This window comes from Miniopterus schreibersii (genome assembly GCF_964146895.1).
Source record: "Miniopterus schreibersii genome assembly, chromosome: 3".
NCBI classification, from domain to species: Eukaryota; Metazoa; Chordata; class Mammalia; order Chiroptera; family Miniopteridae; genus Miniopterus; species Miniopterus schreibersii.
Genome location: NC_138103.1, coordinates 32,401,554 through 32,410,840, shown reverse-complemented (window position 1 = coordinate 32,410,840; position 9,287 = coordinate 32,401,554).

The window sequence follows — 9,287 nt, the reverse complement described above, 5'->3', positions numbered from 1 at the left end:
CCATTCCAGCCGCAATTGCCCTAGGTTACTCCCCTTCTTTTCCTTGGGCAGGTATAAAAGACTTGTAACTAGACTTCCATCCTTTTGCCCCTCTTGATTATATATATTGCTGCTCAATTAATCCTGATCAAAATTGTCAATACATACCTATTAACATCCTAAGTACAAAATTCCCTACCCCGGCATGTAAGCCTCTGAAACAGCTGCAACCTCCAGGCCGAGGCTTACCTCCCATCCCGGCCCGACAAAACGCCTATGTTCATCCAGACGTGCGGCTTCCCACTAATAACTACAGCAGTTAGACATCAGGGGCTGGGTGCTGCCTCCATGGGTTCAAATCCTGACTCTGGGGCTTATTAGCTCTGTGACTTTAAGCAAGTTCTTTAACCTCTCTGAAACCTAACCTCTTCATTGGCACGATTAAAATAAATAAGTATTATGATTATTGAAAGTGCTCTTCAGTTTCTTGCATCTCAAATGTGCTCCTTCTCTCTCTCTGGGTTAAATATTCACCCTTCCTTTTCAGTCTCTCTAGAGTAATGGTTCTCCAAGCATTGTCTCTGAAAAAGCAGTATGCAGATCACCTGGGAACTTGTTAGAAATGGATCTTTTCAGGCCCCAAGGCAGGCCTATTAAATCAAAAGTGCTGCGGGTGGGGAGTAGCATCTGCATTTTAACAACTCCTGCAGGTAACCCTGACGCACTAAACTGTGAGACTCAGGATCCATCGCAAGTGCTACCGCCCAAGGTCTTTCCTTCTCCCCCCCCAGGATACTTGCTCTCTCCCCCTTCCCACCCTCAGAGCACCTTGTGCCATCCCTTAGCATTTCTCTTCTTCGCATCGCCTTAGCCACAGGCATGTTTTACCTTATTTTCCACCTTACCCTCGCCAAACTTTTTAGAAGAAGGAACTTTGCTTACTAATCTTCAAGTAGGAAGCGGGGCTTAACAAAGTTTCTTCCAAATATTTATTTGACTGAACTGAAACAAATTATCTTAGTACTCAAGGTATTAGAGACTGAATAAAGAACTAGAAATAGAGGGAAAACTTTCTTTGTAATACCTACAGGCGTACCTTGTTCTATTGTGCTTCACTTTACTGCACTTCAGATTTTTTTATAAATTGGAAGTTTATGGCAACCCTAGATGGAGCAGGTCTATTGGCACCATTATTCTAACAGGTTCAGATGATGGTTAGCATTTTTTAGCAATAAAGAATTTTTTTAATAAACTATGTACATTTTTTAAACATAACACTATTGCACGCTTAATAGACTACAGTATAAACATAGCTTTTATATATGCACTGGGAAACTCTAAAATTTGTGTGACTCACTGTATTGTGATATCTGCTTTACTGCAGTGGTCTGGAACTGAACCTCAGTATCTCTGAGATAGGCCGGTATTAAGAAGTCCCATGATGAAAAATACAGCAGAAGCACAGATTGACCGCTTCAAGTTCATAATTGGAAGCAGAGTTTCAAGATAAGCAGAGGGGTTAAAGTTCCATCCCTACAATCATCTCTTCATTCCTTGATTCTGTAGTGTGAGTCACTTTTTAAACATAATTTTTGGGTGGGTAGGGGGATAATATCAAGGGTTGAAGCAAAATAAATACTTAAAACTGATGTTTCTATAAAAGTACTTTCTATTTTATCTGCCTACAAAAGGTATATACAATGTTATTTATTTCCCCCAGTTTGCTTAAGTAAGTTTGAACTTGGCAATGAAGCCAAGCTTGGCCTATTAAATGCAAGTCCAGGAAAAACAACATAGTCTCTATTCTTTCTCAATACATGGAGTCTGTCATATACCAAAGGAAAGAAAGAATAGTCTTTATTCAAACATCACTCACTAATTAGTACCGATAAACAATTTTTTTAAGAAGAAAAAATAAAGGGAAGTAATAGCTACCTAGATTTTTTAAATCATATGTGCACAGTTGTCTGTCTCTACATTAATGAGATTATTAGGAACAAAAACTCTTATGATTGATTGGAGGCTTGATATCATCTAACTGATAGTTGGGCAGCAGTTGAACACAAGCCTAATTTTCAAGCAGTTTTTAAGTGTGACTTTCAAAATAATGGAAAAGGAATCCATTGTTATTGGTAAAAACGTGATTTCTTTTTATCTATTGCTTTCGCCGTACAATTTACTTTCCTTGGGGGCACCCTTAAACTCTCCACACCTTTAGCAAATCAATGCACCGCCGGAACTCCCGGGTAATCAAAGGCCCTGCTGTCACCCTGTGCCAAACCGTATCTTTCAGATGTTTTCTTCCCTTTTGGCAGAGAGTCCTGTGCAGCCGCCCTGCCTGATGTACACACCGGCCTACGAAACAAAATACAAGTAAAGACGACCAAAGGACTCTCCTGACTTTTAAACTGTTTCACAGCCCCAGCACCTACTTTCTTGCATCTTTATTTGAGGAAAACACAATAGCCGCGTTAATGACAATACTAGAGGCCGGTGCCTGGCAGACAAAGCCCAATCAATACAACTTCCAATAGATACTCTTACTGTTCCCTATTTCTAGAAGGATCTACAGAGAGCCCTTGGCAGAATTCTAAGAGACGCCTGGCACGGGTTTGGGACACTGCTGCTGTGGCTGGTTGTGGAAGAGACGAGATGCCCGCGGCGCCCACGCGAGGCGCAGAGGGAACAGCCAGGCCGGGCACGCCACTCCCCGGTGGGAGCCAAACAGAAGAAACGATTCCAGAATCCTCACCTTCGGGATAATTATCCTCAGTTTTCAAAAAAGGGGGGCTAGTCATATAAATAACAAAATATTAATACAAAAGAAGAGCTTTCATTTGGAAAGGGCACTAGAGAAAATACAAGCTGTCCTGCAGAGATGGAAGAAGAGAGGCGAGTTCCAGAAGCAAGCGGAGATGACCCCCGAAAACATTCCTGGACGTGAACCAAGCCGGGCAAAAAAGGGCCAGTGGCACAGGCTCTCACTCGCATGAGGACTAGACCGAGCAAATCATAGAGGCAGAGAGCAGAACCGAGGTTACCAGGGGCTGGGAAAGGGGGGAACGGGAAGCTTGATGGGCACAGGGTTTGTTTGGGGGGTGAAGTTCCAAAACTGGGCCGTGGTGATAGTAGCACAACATGGCAAATGTTCTTAATGCCACTTAGTTGTACGCTTTAAATTGGTCTAAAAAGGTAAACTGTATTATGTGTATTTTACCACAATAAAAAAACAACAACAAGCAAATGAAGAGCAACCAGGGAGACCTACGACACAAAGTCACTGATGCTAAAATGTCATGAACCTGGGACAAAGAAAAGAAAATTCAGAACTAGAAAAAAGACGAAATTAAACTGGATTCTCATCTGCAGAGTTATATCTTGTTTTCCACAGAGGAAAAAAATAATAGACCAGGCGGCTCACTCGCTGGAGCCCACCAGCGCCTTTCCCCACCCCCACCCCAAGAGCATTTTCCTTGCACCCCTCTTTCTCTGAAGTTCCAAGGGCCCGTCTTTTGCCTCTGTAACTTGTTCCCTGAGCCCATTTATTATATGGCTCATTTCTTCTACCTGTGACTTCCTAAATAAACTTTCTCTTATAGTTTGAAAAAAAAAAAATAGAACAGAAAATCAGCTAGCACTACGCGGTGCTACTTTGAGATGGGAGGTGACGGTGATTAGGACCGATTACATAATATCTTGTCAATTTACAGTGCTTTTGTTCAAGTCAGTGTATTGCTTACAATCATCCTTACCTGTGGAGAGGAAAAACACGGAAGGGACTATCACTGATAAACAGCTGATTGCAGAAGAAGACAGAGTGGTTATCACAGTCTAAGGATACTGGGTTAAAGCACAAAGGGTAAAAGTGTATTGAAAGCCCAATAAAGAAAGGGGCAAAAAGGAGGAAATTAGAAAATCTGGCCCTGTAAAGTGTGTCCAACACTTGCAATTCAGTGGTTTGATGACTCAGGGAAGATCTCTTGAAACACTTAAACACACAGTATCTAGCAGGAGAAAGGGATTGGTAAGCACACTCCAGGATCACAGAAAAGAATTTACTTTTGTTAATAAATAATTTACTATAAGAAATACCTCTACTGGATTTATGGAAGCAGTGTTTCTTCAGGGGTGGTTGCCAGGCCAGCAGCAACAGCATCTCCTGGGGACTTGTTTGAAAGGCCAGTTCCCGGCTTCACCCCAGACCTCCTGAATCCGAAACGCCAGGAGCGGGGCCAGCAATCTGTGTTTTAACAAACCCTCCAGGTGATTCCAGTGCTAAAGTCTGAGAGCCAGGGCCTTAGGAAAGAGCTGGAACTGAGGTAGTTCGCAAGGCCTGCAGATGGCTGAGATGCAATCGGAGGGAGAACCATGGGCAGGCTTCCTGCTGGAGGCAGCCGCTCTGGGAAGTGGGAAAAGCAATGAAGCCCACAGGGAAGGTTTTCTTCTCCTTTTCCAGGAGGTTTTCTTATTCGACTCAGGGGAACCACTTGTCTGTTGCTGGAGTCAGTAAACCAGAGTGTGGAGAAATGTGAACAATGACCTGCTAATGAGGCAGCACAAGGCCTCCTCCTGCTTTCCCAACACCGGCCCCCTCCTTTTCCTCTGCATGTCTCCTTATTGGAAATAGATCTGCAATTTATTAGGCACATTTCTTCAAACTTTCAGAATGTGTTTTCGTATGTTACCATTGTCAAGAAGACTTTTCAAATTAGGCTCACCTGCTATGGCTATGCAAGCACAGGCATCCCTCGTTCATTGCACTTCGCTTTATTGGACTTCACAGATGTTGCGTGTTTACGAATGGAAGGCAAGACCCCCCACCAGCAAAAAGATCACAACTCACTTTACTGTGATGCTCGCTTATTGCAGTGGTCTGGAACCGGACCAGCAATATTGCCAAGGTATGCCTGTGTTTGTACAATGCAATGGTTCAGTTGCAGATTTAGAGTCTCATCAGATGTGCGGTCTTTTTAAATCTTTGCTTTTTTTCTGTCATAAAATATCTGGAAACAAGAACCATATATAAACTTGTAGTGAAGCCCTCTGTCCGTACTTAGACTAAGGTTATGAAATCCCCTTACCCTCAATATGCTGTCAAATGTCACTTTAAAAAAAAAAAAATCCAGCCCTAGCTGTTTTTGCGCAGTGGTTAGAGAGTCGGCTGCGACTGAAGGGTCCCGGGTTGGGTTCCAGCACGTACATGTGCGGGAGGCAACCGATTGATGTGTCTCTCACATCGATGTTTCTCTCTCTCCCCCTCCCTTCCACTCTCTCTGAAAAGCAATGGAAAAAATATCCTCGGGTGAGAATTAAAAAAAAAATCCTGTGCATATATTTCTTTTATAACACCTTCAAGTTTAATAAATGTTACCATTTTTCTTTTGTGTCAAAAGCATTCTCACTTTTCTCAAACTGGACTGAGAGTCTAACGTATTTCACATTTTTAAAAATCTATCTTTATTAATTTCAGAGAGAGGAAGGGAGAGGGAGAGAGAGAAACATCAATGATGAGAGGGTCATTGATTGGCTGCCTCCTGCAGGCCCCCGACTGGGGATCGAGCCCCACCCAGGGCATGTTCCCTGACTGGGAATCAAACCACGATCTCCTGGATCATAGGTTTATGTTCAACAGCTGAGTCAGGCCGGCCGGGCTGACATAATTTCACACTTTAAAGTCTATGGACATGCCCCTAACCTCTGCTGCCCCATCCCAGGCCTATTGGCAGCCATCAGGAAGAACCAGATCCAGTTCTCTTTCTTGGTTCAGGGACTGGGTCTCAAATCACCTTGTGTCCCACCTTATTTTCCAACCTTTTGACCCATGGTCATGTCACTTCTCTTGAGCTTTGTACCAATTTCCATCCCAATACCGGTATTGTTTTTTGGTAGTAGGGAAGGAAAAATCTCCTCTAGTCACATAGGGTCTCAGGCTTAAGAATTAAACTGACACAAGACAAATCAACAGGAGAATAGCAAGTTTTATTAGCATTTTACATGTACATGGGGCCTTCACAAGAGAATGAAGACCTGAAGAAGTAACTGGAGCAGAAAGCTTTTATACCTTTTAGACAAACATTAAATTGTAAGAAATAAGACAAAGGGTTTGGGATAGAGACAAAAAATTGTGGGAAATGTCTAGGAGATTTATGGAGGGGCAAAACTTGGAAGATAAGGTTATTTTATTATTTATTTGTACAGATCCATTTCAGCATCAATTCCCAATCTCTATGGATAAGGACATTCTTTTCTTCATGGTACAGGGAGGGGGATTTTATGGCCTGTTTTTAGGTAGAAAAGGGTAGGTCAGAGAACCCTTCCCGCATCTGCTGTATTTCAAGTGCCTTCAGCTCAAAATAATCAATATGCCAAAGCAGCAGGCTTTGGGGGTGGCAGGTCTGAATTCCTTCAGGTACTAACCCCTTGTAATTTTTACTGGCTCCTTGAATTATGTCTAATTCTGGATTCTCCTGGTGACAACTGCACAAGATCTAGGAAACGGCCCATCAAGCTAACATTTGTATCAGTCTTCCTAAAGGGAGCTGGGCATCGGGAACCATTTTTAGTCACACCGTTAAAAGAAAAAACAGTGGTTAAATAGAGGTTTTCCTTGTGGTTTAAGAGATGATTCGTACAAAATAAAAAGAGAGATTCACTCTATGCTGGTGCCTGCTAATGGCTAGACTCTGAAGGTAACCAACCTATCAGCTGCCTATCCAAGAATTTATGATTATGGAATTTATTCCTAATGAGAAAAATAATGCAAAACACTCTAATTAGACCTTTTATTAGGGTGTGGAGGGTTGCTGGGCCAATGAAGTTGAGAAGAAAGGAAACAATTTCTAAAACTTTTGACAGAAAAGGACATCATTTTTTTAATGTCATGAAAATATGCATTGACTCTCAGAGCCAGGGTCTGAAGGAAATAAGGTAGCCTGAATAAAGGGGATTAGCAGGTGAGCCAAATGGAAAATTTAATGCACTCTTTTATCCTTCCTGTTTTATTTTAGGTTGACATTCCTGTAATCTATGTTTGTGAAAGAACTAAGAGTTTTACATGCAACAGCAATATTTTTATGTCTCCAGTACTGAGGGCAGAAGCCAATACTTTAGCTTTATGTCCCACTAAAAATGCCAATGTTTGTGAGTAGTTCTGTTCAATTCAATAGTAATAAAAACAGCAATAATAATGACAACGTGATGCTAGGCTAAGCCATAGTAACAAGACAAACCCAAATCATAGTGCTTAACACAGTCAACTTTTATTTCATGTTTACGCAAAGTCCCATACAGTCCAGAGCGCCCCTGAGAAGTTCTTTTTTGGAAGTGACTCAGGGCTCCTTGCATATTATAGCTACACTATCACCACGGCTGCTGCTGCAGAGGTATTAGGAAATACAGGAAATACACTGGCTTTAACTGTTTGGGCCCATAAATGCTACTCCCCCTCACATTTCATTGGCCAGAGCTGGTGACATGATTCCAACCTAACTGCAAGGTAGTCTGGAAAGTATAGAAAAACATAGGATATTTGGTGAACCTTTCCCACAAGCAGTGATGACTTACTGATCAATACTATATATATCCCAAGCACTGTGCTAGTTAATTTACATGCATTTTCTCAGATCCTCAAAACAACCTTACTAATTTCGCTTCATAAACTAGTAAACCAGGGCTCACCAAAAAATGAACTAATTTACATGTTTTACCTTAAATTCTTACAGAAACGTTTAAAGGTATGTATTATTAACTCCGATTTACAATTGAGGCTCATAAACATAAATTTTCCAAACGTCAAATGGGAAAAGAGGGATTTGAACTCTGAATGGACCCATCTTCTGGCTTCTCCACGTGCTGTGTGCCAAGCTTAATGCTGTGCTCTGAGAACACCAGAAAGGGGAAGGGGAGAGAGAGAGGTCCACTTCATTACCATGACGGCAGATACTGCCACCCAAGGGGGTGTTCACAGCTGGACCACAGATGTAAAGGACAGTATTTCCAAAGGCTGAAAGCCCAGACACTTGGTCAGAGTCAGGTTTTCTGTGAAGCTAATAGCATTTAAGGTTCAGAATCTCACTTTCATAGGTGCCTTCCAAGGCCCTGGGAGGGATGCCAGCAATGTACTCAGAGGATATCGTATTTATGTAAAATATGGAAAAGTGAGATCTTGTGAAAGCAATTAGTTAAGACCACTGTCTCTTTCCACTCCTATGTCCCAACTGTCACTTAACTTTTTGTGTTGATGGTGGTAACCTGCCTGTAGGCATGTTTAAGGTTTAGTTAAGGAGAAATTGAATAGAGTATATATTTACTTTGGCTTGAATGAGATAGATTCATGTGATTCACCACCATTTCCATGTATAAGTAACTTATCGCTAGCCGCCCTAGTGTAAGGAATAGCTTTTGGGAATATCCCTAATGCCTACTGTGTTGACTCATCTGGCGCCACAACACAAATGTGCAGAGACAGAGGACATACAGTGACATGAACATGTCCTATGACACCCAGTGACAGAAGTAAGTGGGTGAAGCTAATCTTTGGGAAATTCTCCCAATCGTCAGACTTGTAAAATTGTGAGTAAAAGATCAGTTCCCATAAATGTCTAATCAAAGTAGAAGTTCTCTTTCTGTCAGGAATATACTCAATAATGCAGCACATGCCATTATAAACACACCATAATTTTTTCTTTTGATGGCAATTTCATGAAATAAAATTTATTACAATTTTGTGTTTGGAGTAATATGTGAATGAAACGTTTAGAGGTTTCCAAAATTTGACAGCGATCTCTAATTTTCATGACTAATAATAGGTTGTGGAAATAAAACAAACATTTAAACTATCAATAATAAATCAAAAATAAACAATGCAAATGAAAAAAGTATTTTATTCTATTTTCTCTACAAAAAAATAATATAAAAATTTTAAATTAATGTTTTATAAAAAAGTAATCAAAAGGCATAGATCCAAAAATATTGGGGAAAGGACAGTTAAATTTCAGGTATTTAATTTAATTTAACTTGTGGTATTTGTCAGCTCTTTTAAATTTATTGTGTGATTTCATTTTGCAAACATATATTCACCATCATACCAACTTGTGTTCTTTTTCCTAAAGAGTCTTCCAATTATGTAAGCTTTAGAGCCTGCCATCCTGAATGTTTGTGTCTGTCCCCCACCCTCCAATTCCTGTGCTAAAACCTAACCCCCAGTGTGACAGTGTGAGGAGGTGAGCCTTTGGAAGGTGATTGGGTGGTGAGGGTGGAGCCCTCATTAATGGGATTAGTGCCCTCCTGAGAGACCTCAGAGAGCTCCC